Here is a 16,769-nt window from a genome sequence, read left to right as displayed (position 1 = left end):
CACCCTCCTTTGGAAGCAGATGTGTCGTGAGAATTTTTGGAGAGTTGAGGAGTGTGTTGTGCGTACTGGGACTACAGCCCTGTGGGCAGCCTTGGAAAGCTAAAACATGTTTATCCTTTTACTCTGAGTCTCATCACGTTCCAAACAGCACTTGAGCTCACTCAGGACAATATTTTGGCGTAGTTTAATTAGTATATAATAATTACCCCTCATCCCAGTGGCTGGGAAATACACTACATGTAGGTCAAAAGCTGTTGAGAGGTTTTCAAGTCTTGATGTTTTGTTGTGTGAATAAACAATCATTGCAATCATAAACGCAGCTCAATCTGTTGTTATTTATGCACCTCTTAGTGAGCCGTAATGGAGTTGGCAAAGTCCGATGCTGTTATTCCTCATGATTTTGTGAAGTATTGTGTGAATTTTATGGCTTTAATTTGGTATCTATACAATTATTTTTCCTGGTGTTTCCACCATTATCACGTTAAAGGCATACTGAAACAAAAGTAATACATCTAAATCATTACTGATGACCCACTCTCACTGTGTGGGGGCGTATTTATCCAAAAAGACTCTACACTCTGCCCGCATTATCCTACTGTCTTCTTATTTTCTGTGTCGGGACATTTGAACACACATTCTCATCACAACTCATCAAGTATTGCAGCTTGCTGCTCAACATCTACATATGTGACGTGAGGTATCACCTTCTGCATTTGTTGATGTCCCTTGTCAGTTTACACCTGTTAAATAAATTGAGTCTTTTTAAAATGCACTCCTGTTTTCACAGAAAATGTACAGGTTCTGCCAGTTAGATGAACAAAGCCTAATTCTAAATCATCTTATAATGTCTTAAAACAGCTCACATTTACGTTTGTTTGCTTGTGTAACACAAGCTAATACAGTTTTTTTTTTTCAGTAGATTTTCATTGAAATTTGTGATTATTATTGAAATTTAACAACACAGCTCTTTATATTCTCAAAGACAGTTTAAACAAATATAATAATAGAATAAATCCATAATTAAAGCAAAAAATAAAAAACTGAAATGACCTTGCATAACCCTTGACTGTCACCTCTGGCTAAACTCCCAAATTCAAATCCATCTATCACATCTATTTAATTTAAATCAAACCAGATTTGTTTTTCTAAACATAACCAAGTAGTTTTGTTGCCTGAACCTAAAGTAGCTGTGGTAGCAAAACTTGTTTCCTGTGGAAACACAAACTCATTTTTTAAAGATCCTGTGGCATGTAAGGAGCTAATTTTGACACGGAAACTGATATGTCCTAAACTGATGCTAGAGGGTAGGCAATGCGTCACAGTTTGAAATGTAGAGCCACTGACCAAGCTGCCACACACAAAAAACTCTATTTCTTTTTTTTTTAAAATCTTTTTAATCTTTTTTTTTTTAATATTTAATCGTTTTAATCAACATGTGGTTCCAAGTAAAAAGGACAAAGACAGCAGAGAAAGCCGAAAGACATGTGAATCAACTTTTTTTCTGAAATAAATAGTCGAGTTTGAACACAGGGACAGTTTGACAGGGAAAACTCCAGGTTCAATGAGCCATAGAAAGGTTGTAGGGAGGAGAAATGTGTGTTAAATAGGCTTGTTTATAACTTAAAGTGATAATTAGAAACAAGAAGCAATTACGCATTTTATAATGAACACAACTTGTGATTACTGTTATGCAAACAAACAGTGGAAAGGGAATTGTGGTTTGTGTTCATCAGACCTGAATGTTAACTGTAAAATCACTCCAGACTGCAACAGTGTGTTTGGCTGCATTTAGTTGAGTATTAACATCATATCAACAGCATCTCCACCTCCACCTGCTCCGCTCAGATGTGCTGAACCTGCTGCCACCCCCCACCCCACCCCCCACCCTCTCTCTGAGCTTAGTGATCTCACAGAAAGCCCACCTCTGAACTTGGTTTATGAGCTCTGCTTCACTGGCACAGTGCATCTGGAGGTTCAGTACCAGCCGCAGTGCAGGAGCTGACTGCGTAATGAGCTGCTGTCTCAGTAAATCAGTCGCTGAACATGTGCAGATTTCTGCTGCAAGTCACTGAAAACCGCAGTGAACATACGCATGTCATTTTCTCACTACCTTTTGTCCTGACTGATAAAAAATACCAGATCTCAACTGGGCACCCAATCATCTTCACTTCTTAGAGAAATTAGATCTAACACAGATCTCTGTTCCATATTCACATTAATCATCCTGAATGTACACTGTATTGGATTAGACCATATTTCAATAACAAATAACCTAATGATCTTTATTTTCAGACAACACAGCTCCTTTTTATTACAAGAAAAAAAATATCTTAAAAATGTATAAAATAATCAGTGTAACCACTGTGATGTCACCCATTAGTTTGTGAACTCCTCCGTCGCCATCTTGGATTTTTGGAGCCAGAGGTGATTTGGACAAGCGGGTGGGAATAACCCTAATGCTAGCTTGGTTAGCACATTGCAGTATTAATTTTTGAAAACAGACTGAAAACCATTTAAATTTAATGTATTCAGTGGAAAAACTGAACAGACAAGGCTATTATAGTACAACCAAATACTAAGCAAGGCTTTACTAGGTGACCAAAATGGTACAATTACCTTTCATGAACTGAAAACTCACTGATAAAAGCTACAGCTACAACTTTTGAATCCTGGCTTACGCAACAGTTATGCTACAAACAAATTTTGACATTGTGGAAGCGACTTGTCAACTGAAGGCATCCACCTGTCACTCAAAGTTCCTCACCCTCAGCTGTACATAACTTTAAGCTTAATAATAATTAAACAGGTGAGTTTTAAAGTTGGAAATTTCAGCATGAGGGCCTATGGGGACTGATTCTGTTTTGGAGCCAGCCTCAAGTGGCCATTGGAGGAACTGCATTTTTTGGCACTTCCACATTGACATTACTTTTTAAGCCTTGGAGATTGATGCGCGTATATAAGGCATTATCACATGGTCGTAAGAAGATAAGAGTGTTAATTAATATAACTGTTAATAACTATATAACTCCTCATGTGGGCATCTGTTTGGTTATATGGGTCAATAGTAATTAAAAATGCACTGCAATGCCATGCCCTGCAATCAGATCTGTTGAATTTAAAGTAACTGCCAGTAAATGCACCATCTCAATAACTTTTTTGCATAAAGCATAGCATACAGTGACATAAAGCCAGAGTATGATCAATATGTTCTAACCTCAAGTTGTCACATAGGCCTATTGACTCCCACAAGTCCAGGGTCTGTTGGATTTATCCACCGCTGCTCTCAGACTACATAAAGGCAACCTCATGCTCTTTATATTACCTCATTACTGGCAACGTTTTGACCTGACGATGTTCTGTTGCATATCATGCCATGCTCTCAGGTGCCTTGCGTCCATCCGGTGGTTTATAATAACAACATTAATAGAAATATAGTTTTGTGGACACTTTTCTCTAACATTAAAAAAACCCTAAAACTTACACATTTTTGTGGGACATTACTTGCCAGGTTGCTCATTGCCTTTTAGCCAAAAAAGTTACAAGGAGTCTGATAATCTGATGCCATCAGAAATGATTAGAACAGGAAACACAGCAAAACAGAGCCACTCTTTAATTCTCTGTGGTTCCTGCTATCTGTCATCATAGAAAAAGCTGTGAACTCTATTTTACTTTGCTCCCTGGATGAAAGACTCTTATTCTCCACAGACCTACCTGATAAAATAAAGGTTAGATAACAGTTTTCTATACACTTCACCTGAGTGAAAACTGCTCCAGATTTATTGTATCTAAAAAATCCTGCAGACAGTCTGAGGACAGGAGCCTGCAGAGGTCACTTCAGATTATGGACATTCACATTTTTATGTCGAGTACAGGGCTGTGTCAGGGGGCCTTAGCTGTCATGTGTTAATGCAGAGCAACACTGTGTTCAGTCTCAGACTCCAATGTGCTGTGACAAGCAGGCGTCTTCAGCTCCCAGTGTGCGCCGGCGCAGACACACATCTGCCAGAGGTTGCTGTGACCTCATCATGGACACATTATGAAGATCAAGTGTTGATGCTGAGTAAATGCCACAGTGTAGCAGGGGAGTTTATAAAGATCAGCCTTTTCCATCAGGTGCCATAGAAATCTATCTTGCAGACCGGGGTCAAATGCTACGTGCACACAATACTCAACTATTTAATGTCTTCTTAGTGACAAATGGTTGTGTTGTGCAAATATCAGGATATTTAAAAGTCTATTTTTTGCTGCGATCGTAGTGACACTGAATAAAATCAGGTTTAAAGATGTGGTAAAGCCCTCCCATCTGGGGCTGCGAGCTCCCTCTGCTCATCAAATCATCTAGGTAGTTCACCCGGAAGGCACCACAGAATCTACCTTGACACCCAGTGACACGATGACCTACCTTTGTCTCCTGAATTTTTCATCAGTTTACAGAAGTATATATGCAGGAAAGCTGTTAAATACACAGTGACATATTCTGCTCTGTGCTCTGTGGCTGCAAAGCCTGGTAATCAGATTTTGTTTCTCACTCCATTATTCTGTCTGACATCGTGTTCGTGTTAGCTGATTTCGGTTTGGAAGCGAGGTTATTTTCCATAGACTTGGCAGACACCGTCTAAAGGGACTTACATTTTCTCTCACACACATACATTGGGAGCAATTTGGGGTTTAATGTCTTGCTGAAGGACACTGTGATACTTGGACAGGAGGGGCCGGGGATAAAACCAACAATCCTACGATTAATAAACTGAGCTTCCTTGTGGTTCCTGATGAGTCCATCCCATCAGTGCTATTTTCAATAAGCACAGAAGCTGCTGGCGGCAACTTAACCCTTTGAAATCTGGAGCAACATCACTTTTCCTGTGCTGGTTTGAGACACCTTTCACAAGTATTTAAACCTTTGAACCCTGAGCATATTGGTGTGATTTAAAATAAATAAATAAATAAAAATTTAAACAAAAACAAACAAAAAAACATAGGGAAAAAGGCAACAAGCATCTTGGTAAGAAATGTTGCACAAATTGCAAGAAATTAGTAGAGAAAATTATTGTTTTTAAAAGTAGGGAAACTGTATCTATAATTATCATAACTAAAGAGTTTTTATAATTTTTAAGCACTCTTTCCAATTAATTTCCTCATTTATTTGTTCATTTGTTTTTTGATTTTGTTTTGATTTGTTTGTATGTTAAAACTTTTTTTAAAAGAACGTTTTTTGAATGTACCACCAATTTGTTGCCAGTCTGCCACTTTCTTTTTATTGTCCACTGGGACTCAACAATGAACTGGTCAGATTTTGATGGTCAAAGTTCAAGGTCCTCGTGACCTTGTGTCTGTTACATTCTTGCAAATGTGATATAATGTATGTATGATCTTAAGAACACCTCATGGAAATTTTTTTGGCACAAACATTCACTTGGACTGATTGCAATTTGGTGGTCAAAAGTCAAAAGTGAAGGTCCCTGTGACGTCACAAAACATGTTTTTAGCCATAACCCAATAATGATAATTTTGACTTGATTTCACAAAAATATTCAAAAGTGCTGACATTTTATATCCAAAAGGTCAAAGATCAATTTCACTGTGACATCATGTTCTTCAAAAACACTTTTCTGGACATTACTCAATCTCATATCTCAGGAATAGGAGGGGAGACATTTGGTCAGATACTGAATTAGTGACACTAATTTTGAAACTGTGCTGATTGTGTGATGTGTGTGAAGCATCCATGTTTTCACACACATTGGTGTAAACTACAAGTGCAACTTGTCTGGTTTGCAGGGGCATACAAATGCAAAGTGATAATTCTAGATTAAAGTAATGATTTGTTGACTGACAACCTGTTGTGTCAGTTGGTCTATCACATGTGGCCACTTGATAATACATTCCTGGGTGACATTTGTTGCTAGCTGGGCCTTTTATTGCAGGCTCAAGTCTTCCTTAAAAAGGATGTCGGCAGGGTGGATCAGTCACTTGCAAACATAAGCTTTTAGATAAGGTAAAATAAAAAATAAATAAGATCACTAACAAACACATTACGTGAACACAATGTCAGACTTAATGGATTAAGTAAAACAAAATGGAAATAGAAGATTCCATTTTTTTTATTACACCATATATAAAATACATATAAATTGCCAAGAAACACTGCTGAAGACATTGTGGGCAAGTAAATGTCAGTCAGTCTCATAAAGCACATGCATAACACTGGAATAAATGCACAGACTATAATAGAAAAGAGGTGATGTTCAGTAAGCTGGTCTGAAGTTGATGTATCAAAAGCTGTAAACTGAATGCAGCAGCATCCCCTTTTATGTGTAGGATTTGTTAATTGAAAATTTAATAAGTACACAGTTTCAAGAAAAAAAAGGAAATTATGCAGCGTTATCGTGTTGTTGGCTCAGTTGCTGTTGTTTTCTTTTTACAACCAAGGAACCGGAATGTGGAACCAGGCTAGTGGCTCTACACTCAAGCACAAAAACATGCAGAAACAGAATAATGCATTCACACTCATCCACAAACAGAAAAAAAGGGCAAAAAATGGCTGCGGTGACTTAAATCATGTCACAGGGAGAGAACATGGATGTCACACTCAGCTGAAAAAAATGATTAAAGTATGCATATATAACCCCAACCCCCTGAGTGAGAGCGCTGCCCTTACTGAGGCAGAGGAGGGAATGAGAAATCTGCCAGGGAGGCAGTGGGGAGATCGGGCCGGGCTCAGAATGGACTTTCAGCATGTGAAATTAGCTTCCCCGCTGTAAGTTACAGCCCCTCTGCTGACGAGAATATAAATATTTCCCCGTACTTTAGTGCCCCTGGGTTCAAACCTTGCGAGCAGAGAGCGCAACAGGGATATATATTATAGCTTTTGTCAGACCATAAAAAAACATGTTTCTTGATGCTCTAGCTGTGATTATCAGACAAGCCAGAGGGCGGCTAGAACAGAGGTGGTTTTTGCTCTTCAAAAAAGCCCCAATATGTCTCCACAGATGTGTGATAATGGTACCCACTGACCGAGGTTAGCTGCGGAGACCAGGGTGTCTTTAATCTAAACGTGATTAAATGAGACAAAGGTTTGGCAGCAGAATATTTTTAGAGCTCTGAGGTTTGTGGAAACACCACAGTTTCAAATATTGGTCATGACATACAGCAATAAGGAAAGACTGGACTTTTTTATGGCAAGTGTTGTGGAAATGCTCTATACAGAACCTTAAAGGTGAAGCACATAAGATTTAGAGGGATTTGGTGGCATGTAGCCTTGAATTGTTGATTGCAACCATCTAAAGCTTCCTCTGGTGAGAGCTCCTTAAGTTTTCATTATTCAGGTTTTAAAAAGGAGCCAAATTATCCACAGAGGTCTCTTCCTCTACAAAACAAACAAACCAGGTGATTAAAACCACTATAAACACAGACTCAAGCAGTTTTCAGTTATTTTCTGACATAAGACAGGTTTCCATTAACCCTAAAATTGCACAAATTGAAATTACAAATATAGAATAAGCCTAATTGAAACACATGAATGAAAAAAAAAAACTCCTCCCATTTATCGCAGTTTTTTTTCTGTAGTTTTATGAGGCAGTATTTCAGGTGATTCGAGAAAGTCATTCTGCAAAACTGCCGTGGATACAATTTCACAGTTTTTATAGGTCACATGATGAAGCAACAGGCTGTGGGATATCAAGTACACGCAAAATGTGCTGCCCAGCGATGTACAATAACAACATGCTTGGTCCTGTCTGGTCTGTTTTTGCAGCAGACTAATACTTTGTATTTAAAGAGTGTGTGTTTTTTTGCGTGCAATGTCTTAGAAAACATTGGATGCAGAACTGTCTTGTTTACGTGCCTCTCAAAGAAACTCAATATTATCCCAAAATTGTGAACATCCTCTGCAAGCACTTGGTAAAAAGGTCACCTGCTAATCAGAAAGCCGTCAGCTCAGAGTTGCACCGCTCTGTTGACAGAAGAGACAATGAGGGAATGTGTGTGAACATTTTCGTCCTGCATTATGAATGCGTACTCTTTCGTGCATGTGTTTGCAAATGCAAGAAGCACCTGTTTGCAGACACATGAAAACCATTGGGGATCCAGCAGCCTTTACATGAAGCTCATCAATCAATGTGCATTATGTTTGCATTAAAACAACTGTTTCAGAATGCAAAGAAAGTTACAGTACTCAGCTGCAGTGGAAAAGTTTGAAATTTGAAAAAAGAAGCTGAGATACAGGCTGTGTGAGATTTTTAACACATTAATGTTGCAGTTGCTGCTACTGCTTCTTCTACAGTAAATAAAACATTCATGTCATGCTGCCACTCACTGTTACATGTCTCTCGATAACCATAGTGGCTCATAGAGTCCACATAGTACATATGAATATGAAGACACAAATTAATTATTTAAAAAAAATGAATTTGTTTAAAAGGAAAAAAAAATAATAGAATAGATTTCAAGGAGAATCACTGATCTCACCAGTGTGTCGAACTAAGATCTCAAATATGGCGTGCGTTAAGCTGTAATGAGCTCATTACTATCCTCAGATGCCGGAGAACATCCACTGGTCAGTGAAGGTTACTGAGAACTGCAGTTGTAATGATTGTTCTAAAATTTTACGAAAGACATAAAGGTGAGGTTTTGCCTGATCATAACTGTAAAAAGAAGTATTTTTTTGTTTTCACAAGAAAAAAGACTTAAGGATATGCCTAGACTAGCTGGTTTGTTTTGCAAATGTACTGTACTTCTAGTTCACTTTTTAACGACTGATAAAGTGCAGCACACAGCAGCTTTTTCTCAGCACAGTTTGAAGAAAATGTTGCCATGGCATGTTTTTTTTTTGCAAAACAAGGATATGTTACATTTGCACCTTTCTTACGTGTAATCATTTCTGAATATCTGTTGCCTATTAAATTAATAAGTAAAAGGTTGCAACACACACACACACACAATGGGAAGTTTGAGTTTATGGAATGAACTTTTAATATATAGAATTAAATTTGAATATGTAGAATTAAAGTCTGAATATAAAGAATGAAATGAAACTTGAGTATATAGAATACATTTTAAACATGTATAATGAAACTTGAGTTTGTAGAAAAAAGTAAAAGTCGGAATATATATATTAAAAAATGAATATTTAAATTAAAACTTGAGCATATAGAATGAAAATCAGAATATATAGAATCAAACTTTTATATATTGGATCAAACTTGAGTATCCAAATAAATGAATGAATATATGGAATGAATTTTGAACATATAGAATGGAAGCTGGAATATATAGAATACAAGTTTAAATATATGAAATTTGGAAATTTGGAAATTTGGACAACATGGAATGAAACATGAAAATATGGAATGAAATTTAAATATATATTAAATAAACCTTAAATATATCGATTGAAAGTAGGATTGTATAGAATAAAACTAGAATACATTGGATTGATTTTGAGTATATAGAATAAAATATAATTTGGGATACATAGAAAGAAACTGAATATATGTAATAACCTTTGATTATACTGAATAAAACTTGAATATTTGTGATGGACTTTGAATATACTGTATTATTACAAATGGATGGATGAGAGCAACTGATGATCCATTAATTATGTAATCACATTTTTTGAGCAGTATTTGAAAACACACAAATCACGTTATTGTGCTGAATTTCCAGAAATTTGCTTCAGAGATGCACTAAGTTTGAATAAAAATATACATACAGTTTCCTTTGATAAACATATTGTAAAAAACATATATGTTTCAAGAAGGCAGAGGGAAAAATAACAAAAAACAAGATCAGCTGTTAAGACCATACCAGTAACATTGTGTACAAAATCCCCATAAGCAATGCTCAAATATTAAGCGCTATATCTCAACATGCAGATCCCAGCTGCAGTTGTGGCATAAACATACATTTACTGGTCCCAGAAGACAATGCAGTCGCACAAGGGACCACAGGGCAGAAAAAAGCCCTGCATGAGGTCAGTGCAGGAAGGGAAGGAGTATGAGGAACAGCTTTTCTCCAGATGAACTATTATCAAGTATTTATGGTGTCAGCGAGGACCCAGCAACTCAGACAGGCAGTGACAAATCGCTCGCACAATAACCCCTTCTCCCCTTCTTCCGCTGGACCAAATGAGGGAGCCATTAGAGGGGAAACAAAGCATTTGACCTCAAGGAAAACACACAAACACACACAGGCCTGCACAAATACAGGTGGCGTGTTTAAGTCTGGCCACATACACACACACACACACACACGCACACACACACACACACACACACACACACACACACACACACACACGCACACACCGCTGTCCAAGATTCTACACAACACACACACACACACAAAACCAAAAAAAAATCCCTCCAAAGAGGCCATTTGACATGTACTGCATCTTAAAATTTTAAGGGTGTGTCACAGCAGCAGAATGGCAGATTTGTATATCTTATCTCACAAAGCAGAGCTGCTATACATTATAATATTAAATCTCTTGCCTTTCTAATGCATCAGTTGATATCTCGAGGTATAAGGCATGGTGGATTGAAGCAAAGTTAACCTTTGACCTTTTGCATATAACACATCAGCACTTCATCCATATATCCTATTACACATTTGTGAGAAAATGTTATAATTATCTCATGAACTTTAGAGTTATGGCCAAAAATGTGTTTTGTGTGATCATATTGACCTTGACCTTTGATCTCCAACCACTAAATTCTTGAAATTTTGAGCCAAATTTGAGGAAACCCTCTTAAGTCCTTCTTGAGATATTGCATTACCAAGAATGAGACAGATGCAAGGTCATAGTAACCTTGGCCTTCGACAACCAAATTCCAGTAGTTCATATTTGAGTCCAAGTGGACGTTTGTGCCAAATTTGAAGAGCCCCCCTTAAGACCTTCTTGAGATATGGCTTTCATGAGAATGAGACAGATGATGTCACAGTGACCTTGACCTTTGACCACCAAAATCTACTCAGTTCTACCTTTAGTCCAAGTGGATGTTTTTTGCTAAACAGATTTATTTTTTCACTGGGCCTTTGTCTCCTCCTAAGTGATATTTATCAGGGTGTCTTTATATGTTGGAAAGATGAGATGTCACTCAAACTGTGTGGCTGATGTGGGACTCTTCGACTCCCTTTAATTCTCTGACAGGAAATCTGACTTCTCTGTGGTGTACAATTAGGATGTGCTCCTGAGTTGAAAAAAAAAGCCAGCAGACAAAATTCAGGCAGCAATTATGTTTCCTACACAAGTGAGTTGTATATTTAAATACTGTACATTGTAAGACACATTGTTTATTATTGCTAGCACTTATTTTGGCTGTCCTAAACATATTGCAGTTACTGCAGCCTAAAGCATTTTCAGTTACTAGTAGGCTGTTATTTTTAATATTTAATGGGATCTTTTTATTTGTTTCTCTACATGGCCCTCCAACAGGTAAAATCTGTATAGGGCTGAGTAAAAAAATAAGTAATAATATCAAGCAGTGTTTAAAATAAATACCTCGCTGTATTAGTGGCAAGAGCAGAAGAACAATCTTGTGGCCAATTCTAAATTTCACATAAAATTAAACCATATCAATGCATCCAGTAGCTAAAACAATTAAGTTAATTAAGTCAGGATCAGTTATAGCCCTCGCTTCTAAACCCTGCATAACCAAATGCATTATCACTTGGCAAAAATAATTACGCACACAGCGAAGCTGGCAGCAACCACAAGCTAAGAAAAACCCTGCTCCACCCCGCCTACATGACACATTGCATATGTACCCCCAGCTTGTTCTCATTCTTAAGTCTTCATGTACTGCCACTTTGTCAGTGATTTTGGTATGAGATACCAATGTCAAAAGCTACCTTTCGTGGCAATGTGAAACACAGCTTGTTGGCCATACGCTGACAGGTGCCGTCAGATGATAACGAAGCCGGACGGAACCTGATGTGGCTATAGGATACGCCTCTAGACAGCATAAAGTTAAAACGCTCACAAAACGGTCACAATGTAATATAAGGATCTAACCCCCGACTCTCATCTGGGAGCCTGGTGCTTCCTGTATGAATGTAAAGCCAAACCATGATGTTGTTTTCCCCAAACCTAACCTCATGCTTCTGTTGCCTAAACCTAAACATGTGATTTTGTTGACATCCCAGTGTTGGTAGCAGCATCCTAGAACATCAACATCAGACGCTGGTGGATACCTGCAACATATTATGTAGAGTCCATTGACAAAGCGGCAATATGTGATGACTTGGGGTTAGGATGTGTTTGTTCCCCATGTATGATGTCTAACTTGTATTACAATACTCATTCTAATACCAGTACCAATACCAGCAGCCTTAAAGTGATACTAATACCAATATAGTACTTCATTTGATACCCATAATGTGAATTGATGTATTTAGTTGTGTAAACCCCACAGTCATGTTGTACAGCCATACTTTCCAACATTTTGGTGGCATCTGAATAAAACAGCTGAACTCTGCAAAAAAGATCAACTGCAGGTATTGTTTGACTGGAGCAGTTTGATACTGCACCTGTGGCATAAATATACATCTACTGGTCCCAGAAGACAATGCAGTCACACAAGGGACCACAGGGCAGAAAAAAGCCCTGCATGAGGTCAGTGCAGGAAGGGAAGGAGGTATTGTTTGACTGGAGAAGTTTGATACTTCTTGGCACTGGATCATTTTGATCGATATCTTGTAGGTATTGAGTACAGATACCCAGCCTTATTTAGTTCCATATAATTATCTTGTTATTTGTGCCCTTGTTTCAGATTTGGGTGGGTTTGTTTGCTCAAGTAAGAAATCCCACCGTGTCAGAACATATGATAGGACATAGTGGTTTCAAACTGCCCAACTGGAAAAAAAATAGCATGTAAGAGTCCGACTAGCCTTGATCAAAAGCTCTGTTTTTCTTGTTCCTCTTGTTTCTATAAAACATGCTATGTGAAAATACTTCTCTGACTCTCTATTTGTTCAAGTGTCGGCTTTTGTCTCGTCTTCTGTGTGTTTCTCACTCCAACCCGTTCTCATTTTGAACTCGTTAAATAGCTCCGCTCTGTCAGTGCTGTTGGTGTAAATGCACAATGCCAAAAGTCACCTTTCACGTGCATTGGATGGAGCGTCAGGTGAGAACGCTGTGTTATCATGTGCCGGTGGACAGCTGGATGGCACCTGCTGCATCCACCCAAAATGTGCACGGGCATTGTTAATTGAGAATGTGGCCGAATGGAACCTGTCTCGCACACATGAAACACTGCCGGCAACAACTTAATACAAGGAGCATGAGGGTGCCAAAAGAGACAATGTAAAGACTCAAACAAAAGTAATTCATCTAAAACATCACTGATGACACACTCTCAGTGTGAGGGAGCGTATTTATCTGTAGAGACTCTTGCACTCACTCCTGTATTTTCACACTGTCTTCTTATTTTCTGTGTTGGGATATATGAACATACACTGGAGGTGGACTGCTTCCACAAAACTGCAGGAGCCGTCTGTTCGCTTTCAGTTTGAGTGTGATATTTCTTTCTACACTTAGCCATGTGCCTCTTTACCTTAAACCTACCCATCCCTGTTGTTGTTGCCAAAACATAACCACGTGCCACATCATGCCACCATATGTATTTGTTGACATCAAGGTAGAGGTCAACAACAAATGCAGAAGGACACCTAACATATATGATATGTAGACATAACATACATATATATGTAGACGTAAAAGTGTACCAACAGAGCTGCAAGAGAACAAGTTGTCGCTCAAATAAGTCATAAGCACACATATGATGGACTGAAGTGCATCACATGAGATGATTGTATGCTGCTGTTGGTCTGTGAGTTTCCTGGTCAGCTCATTCAAAACATAACACTTGATACAATAGTCAACATTGTAATTCCGAATCAGTTAGAGGTCTGGGTTCGGATAGGATGGTGTCTGGGTGCAGACGCTGGGCAATGGAGAGGGATGTCAGGGTGACAAGGGGATGGCTTCCCCCTTCAAATGGCCTTCTGACAATAGCTAGGTTTCCAGATTTGCACAAAACTTGCACTATGTAAAAAAATTGATTAAACAATTGCGAGGTGAGTGTGTTTCCATTGAGTGATATTACGCTACTTCTCTCACGATGTTACACGACTTTCCTCTCACGATAACATTCCAAGAAGCACGGCGATGGATGTTCAAAACATTGGCAGGTTTATTTCTATTGCAGCCTCTCGATAAAAACAATATAACAATATAATTATTTCTTTGTCTCCTGTAAGGGTTAAGAAGATCTCACTCTTTTTCTCTGTCCACACATACTGCATCATGTTTTGTAGATTGTCATGTGACTTTGTTGGACTTTTTCTTCTTCTTTAGGTTTAGTGGCAACTTTATGAATGCCGCTTTAAGAAGTGGCATTCATGAAGTTGCATTACCTCCACCCACTGTTGCACATCATACAATCTATAAAAGCCAAAAAAATAGATTTCCATTGCAGTTTTGCAAAATGTGGCTTTTTTGAATCACCTGAAATACCATCTCATGCGATTGTACAAACCTTTTTGCGATGGACAGGAGTTTTTTTCTCTAAATTGACCTGTTTCATTAGGCATATTTTGTATTCACAATTTCAATTCACGCAGTTTGAGGGTTAATGGAAACCAGAGGACTTTTTCTAGCACAAATACATCAGGTCCACTCCACAGTACGTTGTATCTGTGAAACAGTATGGAAACATATTTGCACATGACCGCATCATAACTGACTTTAAATCAAATGATCTGTTAAGATGGCCTGTTTTCACCCTGCAGACGCACATTCAATGACTCCCTTTTACACCACACACAGACTGGCCTGCAGGGATCCCGCCTTCCTTCCTCCACCCAGCCTGGCCCACCCTGAGCTTGACTCCGGACAAGACACACCTGCTTCCACTCAGCCGCAGCCTCTTTGAAGTGAACATGTGGAGGTCTCTTTCTACAGTGCCTAGGGCTGCTCTGCCCTAATTTCCAACTGTATACACAGATTATCTGTGCCTGGGTAATGCAAACAGAGGGATCATCTAAATGTATGTGAACGCCCCTAATGGCCCCTGCCAATTGGTCCTGGAACGGGGCCGTTGGATCTGGAATGGCTGCAGTTAAGATTTGCACTGTAGCCATTCGTCAAAGGGATTACACAGGTCTGCAGGGGTTGTTCCATGTCTCGCGAGTTATTGGTATGGGAGTCACACACACTTATCATGTATATCTATCATCCCTTTCTGCCGGATTTGGAATGAGCTGCCTCTACTTATTCATAAGCTAAACATGAAACTATTCCAACTCCTTGAGAGGTTTGGATATTTTTTTGCAATCAGTGAAGATTTCCTTGGATGAATATTTGAGATGGAGTTCTATTCGGCTTGGCACCGCTGTTGACTTTGTGTAGATTAACTGGAGGCAGCAGCACTACTGCAAATATTGACCATGTAAGCTACTCCAATTGAAATCTAAGTAATTCACTTGTCAAATAGTTTATTAAAGTAGAAATCCAAACTGACAACATTGATTCGGCAGGTTTTGATAATCCAGTGCACAAATGTCTGTCCACTGAATGATTTCTTACAACTCACACACACTGTAAAATCTGACGTTCATTTTACTTAAAAAAAAAAATCTAAGAAACCAATTGCCTTGAAAAAAAATGTTAAATGTTAATTCATGTTAACTTTATATCTAATTGGTAAGTTTACCTTAAGTTTAGTTATATTTACTTAATTTTGTGAAGTTGTTGCAACATTAATATAACAAATTTGACTAAATCAAACTGTCCAAGTTTTAGCAATTTCAGTAAAGCAAGTTTACTGTGCTATTTTTATTCATGGCTGCAAATTAGTCAATCATATTTGTATATTCCCAAACATGTTAACAGAACAGAACTTGCAGATCTCCTTTACAATTACATATAAAGTAAACATATATTGTTATGAAAAGTTATATTTCCTTTTTCAGGGGAATCTGTTGCCACTGTAAAGTCTGACAAGTTCATTTTACTATTAAAAAAAAATCTAAAAGAAAATCTAGGCAACCAATTGCCTTGAAAAAATGTAAATAAATGTAATTATTTGTCTTAATTTATGTGCACATTATCTCCAATTGATAAGTTTAGTTAAAGTTTAGTGATATTTACTTAATTTTGTGAAGTTGTTAGAACTTAATAACAAACTTGATTAAATCAAAGTTTTAGTAACTTCAATAAGTTTACTCTGCTGTATATCTGTAGATAAACAGTAAACATAAACTGAGATTAATTGTTTATTAACTTTCCCTTTTCAAGGCAATCTGTTAACAAGATTATTTTAAGAAAGATCAACTTGTCAGATTTTACAATGTTGGATCTAATTCATCCACATTTAACCAAGAACCCCTGAACGTCACTCGGAATGAAAGGCAACCGCAACACAGTGTGGGAGGCAGCTAATGAGTTTAAAAGTAAGACAGCATCTGTTATGAGCCTCTGTGAGTCAGACTGACAGGTACGGCCAGAAAATCCACAGTCATTGAAAACAAGCTGCTTCCCACAGATGTTGCTGACAGATGACAGTTGCTGGGCATCATCAAACCCGTCAAGAAGAAAGGCGAGCTCCCGCTTTGCACCTGATAGAGTGCACAAAGGCTTTCAGGCAGTAGGCCCAGGAATTCAGCTCAAGCCCCCGGGAAGCCAGAGAAAGCCACCTGGAGGCACGGCGCAGCCAAAAGAACTCCTCCTCACTACAATAACTTCACCATGAAATCAGCACACTCTC

The sequence above is a fragment of the Plectropomus leopardus genome, chromosome 10 (assembly GCF_026936395.1).
Source record: "Plectropomus leopardus strain MGB_pleo_1.0 chromosome 10, ASM2693639v1, whole genome shotgun sequence".
NCBI classification, from domain to species: Eukaryota; Metazoa; Chordata; class Actinopteri; order Perciformes; family Serranidae; genus Plectropomus; species Plectropomus leopardus.
This window is presented reverse-complemented; position numbering follows the sequence as displayed.